Source organism: Otolemur garnettii, unplaced genomic scaffold (genome assembly GCF_000181295.1).
Source record: "Otolemur garnettii isolate 467f Iridium unplaced genomic scaffold, OtoGar3 scaffold00105, whole genome shotgun sequence".
Lineage (NCBI taxonomy): Eukaryota > Metazoa > Chordata > Mammalia > Primates > Galagidae > Otolemur > Otolemur garnettii.
The window spans coordinates 3,508,891-3,512,850 of record NW_003852500.1 but is presented as its reverse complement, the minus strand read 5'-3'; the positions used below and the strand labels follow the sequence as shown (position 1 = coordinate 3,512,850).

Below are 3,960 nucleotides of genomic sequence, written 5' to 3'. Positions count from 1 at the left end.
AAAAAAAAAAAAAGAGAGAGAGAGAGAGAAGGTAAAATAAAAACCATGAATTTGAAAGAAAATCATGACGTTGGAGGCAGGAAACAACTTCCTCCAACCTCAGGGCTGGACACCCCAACATGGTCAGCTCCAATTTCCCAACAGTGCTGGGAAGTAAACAGTGCATTTACTTAATATTTTCCTCAAACTCACTTAATACTTCCTTCCCTTAAATAAATTTAGCCTCATTCCAAGTAACAATGTCCATGAAATTATCAGACTTCATATGCTAGCTATCTAAATTTTTCCTCTAAAATACATTAAAAACATAACGACCATTATATTTTTTGTTTTAGTCAGAGTCTAGCTCTATCTCCCAGGTAGAATGCCACAGCCTGAGCCTAGCTCATAGCAACCTCAAATTCCTGGGTTCAAGTGATCCTCCTGCCTCAGTTTCCCAAGTAGCTGGGACTATTAGGCATGCACCAATTCACCTGGCTAATTTCTTTATTTTTGTAAAGACAGGGTCTTGCTGTATTGCCCTGGCTGACCTCTAATTCCTAGCCTCAAGCAATCCTCTCACCTCAGCCTCCTGAGTCACTGGGATTACAGGCATGAATCAATGTCCAGCTTCCAAAATGTTTTTAAGTCACTCCTTGTAAAACTAACCTAAGCTTTTTCCTTTTTTTGAGATAGGGTCACTTGCTCTATCACCCAGGGTAGAGTATGGTAGTGTCACCATAGCTCACAGCAACCTCAAACTCCTAGGTTCAGGCACTCCTCCTGCTTCAGTGATATTTCCACCTCTGCCTCCTAGAGTACTAGGATTATAGGCAGGAGTATTTTTTTTTTTATTTGTTTTTGAGACAGAGTCTTATTTTGGCATCACAACTCACAGCAACCTCAAATTCTTGGGTTTAAGCTATTCTCTTGCCTCAGCCTCCCAAGTAGCTGGGACCACAGGCGCCTGCCACAACGCTTGGCTATTTTTTTGTTATAGTTGTCATTGTTCTTTAGCAGGCTTGGGTTGGGTTCGAACCCACCAACTTTGGTGTATGTGGCTGGTGCCGTAACTACTGTGCTATGCGTGCCGAGTCAGGCAGGAGTAGTTTTTGAACACAGTGTTTGAACTCTTTGCCTGAAGCCTAAAGACAAAAAGATTTGTAAGCAAATATTGAATTCTTTCCTTTCAGAGAAGCATGGGTTAGCTATCCCCAAATTTGTACACTCTAGGAATGAGCCAAGAATTAATCTTTGCCTTGGGGATGATAGCAGTCAGATTTTACCCTGTCATAGGAAGGACCCAAACTCCCCAAATAGAAAACACTAGAATAAACCCAGCAGTGTTGGACTGCAACTGGAGACACTGGTACAGACTCCAGAATTTTGACACAGAAATAGGCAAGGGGTGTGTGTGCATATGCACATCAATTTTGTAGCTCTGTCCACTGAACCCGGGAGGTAGTGAGCATACCCTGTTCCTAAATCTTTTTTTTTTTTTTTGAAACTGAGTCTCACTCTGTTGCCTAGGCTAGGCTGCCATGGCATTGGCCCAGTTCACAGCAACCTCAAACTCCTGGGTTCAAGTGATCCTCCTGCCTCAGCCTCCTGAGTAGCTGTGACAAGGCACCTAAATACCTGGCTTTTTTTTTTTGCAGAGATGGGGTCTCACCCTTGCTTAGGCTGGTCTTAAACTCCTGAACTCAAGCCATACTCCTGCCTCCAGCCTCCCAGAGCGCTAGGATTATAGGTGTGAGCCACCACACTGGGCTACTTTTTTTTCTGAGACAGGGTCTTAGTTTGTCACTCATGCTAGAGCACAGTGCTATGATCATAGCTCCCTGAAACCTTGAACTCCTGGGTTCAAGTGATCCTCCCACCTCAGCCTCCTGAGTAGCAGGAGATACAGTTGTGTCCACTACCATGCCCAGCTAATTTTTTTCATTTTTTTAGAGATAAGTGTCTCAATATGTTGTCCAGATGGTCTCAAATTCCTGGCTTCAAGTGATCCTCCCATCTCTGCCTATTAAAGTGGTAGGATTATAGGTGAAAGTAACTGTACTCAGCCAGCTCCTGGTTTTTAAATAATATTCTTTACTTACAGAACCAAGGATTTTTGGAAAAATTGCTGATTTCAGGCCTGTGGCAAGGAAAATACAAAGGTGACTCTGGAGTTACCATGTGATCCCGGAATTCCCTTCTTAGATAAATGTATATGTATACCTAAATTTCCATATGCAGAATTGAAACATACATCCATGCAAAAACTTATACGTGAATGTTCATAGCAGCATTATTCTTAATAGTCCCAAAATGGAAACAACCCAATGTCTATGAACTAACGAATAATCTAAATATAGTACATCCGTGTCACAGAATATTATTTAGTCATAAAAAGGAATGAAGCACTGACACCTGCCACAACATGGATGAACCTTGAAACATGATGCTGAGTGAAGGAAGCCAGACACAAAAGGCCACAAGGATGATCCCATTATATACAATATCCAGAAAATGCGGGTCTACACACACATAAGGTAACTTAATGGCTGTCAGCATCTGGGGGAGGCGGACTGGGGAGTGACTGCTAATGGGGACAGAATTTCTTTGGGGGATGATGAAAATGTTCTGAAACTAGAAAGAGGTGATAGTTGTACAACTCTGTGAATATAATAAAACTCACTGAATTTTATCTTTTTTTTGAGAGAGAGTCTCACTTTCTCACCCTCAGCAGAGTGCTGTGGTGTCACGGCTCACAGCAACCTCAAATTCTTGGTCTCAAGCAATCCTCTTGCCTCAGCCTCCCGAGTAGCTGGGACTACAGGTGCCCACCACAACACCTACGGAATTCAATACCCACCGTGGCAATTCACCTCCCAAGTGCTGAGATTACCGGTGTGAGCCCAGGCCTGAATTTTATCTCTTAAAAGTGAATTGAATGGGGCAGTGCCTGTGGCTCAGTGGGTAGGGTGCCAGCGCCATATACCCATGGGTGGCAGGTTCCAGCCCAGCCCCAGCAAACTGCAACAAAAAAAATAGCTGTGCATTGTGGTGGTCGCCTGTAGTCCCAGCTACTTGGGAGGCTGAGACAAGAGAATCACCTGAGCCCAGGAGTTGGAGGTTGCTGTGAGCTGTGACACCACAGACCACAGCACTCTATTGAGGGCAATAAAGTGAGACTCTGTCTCTAAAAAGAGAAAAAAAAGTGAATTGAATGGCATGGGATTATGTCTCAACAAAATTATTTCTTGGGTGTTTTTGTTTTTCGAAACAGAGTCTCACTTTGTTGCCATGGGCAGAGTGCTGTACTAGGGCATCATAGTTCACTGCAACCTCAGTTTCTTGGGCTCAAGTGATCCTCTTGCCTCAGCCTCCCAAGTAGCTGGGACTACAAGTGCCCGCCACAACACCCAGCTATTTTTAGAGACAAGGGCTCATTCTTGCTCAGGCTTGTCTGAAACCCCTGAGCTCAAGCAATACACCTGTCTCGGCCTCTGAGTGTTAGGATTACAGGTGTGAGCCACTGCGCACGGCCAGTATGTTTTTAAAAAGAGGATACGAGGCATCTGACATCCAACACTCAGGTAGGAATCAAAACAAATTTTAAAAAGATGCCCTGCTAAACGCAATGTGGGGTCCTGGATTGGATTCTGCAACAAAAAAGAAAAAGGTATTAATGGGAAAACTGGTGAAATATGAATCAAGTCTGGAGTTTAGTCAATAGTAATGGATCACCACTGGTTTCTTCATTTTGACAAATGCTATGCTTATGTAAGATGTTAACAATAGGGGATGATTTTGTTAACAACATGCCTGTGATGCCCATAGCACACTGGTTACAGTGCCGGCCACGTACACCAGAGCTGGCGGGTTAGAACCCAGCCTGGGCCAGCTAAACAACAATGACAACTGCAACAAAAAATAGCCAGGCATTGTGGCAGGTACCTGTAGTCCCAGCTACTTGGGAGGCTGAGGCGAGAG

The 3,960-nt window shown here is 43.9% G+C and overlaps 1 protein-coding gene across 4 annotated transcripts in view; it reads right to left on the bottom strand.

Annotated features, from left to right (window-relative positions):
• PGPEP1 (pyroglutamyl-peptidase I) overlaps positions 1-3,960 on the bottom strand; it is a 37,361-nt gene that overhangs the window by 23,145 nt on the left and 10,256 nt on the right. The gene's annotated exons all lie outside the window — the stretch shown is intronic.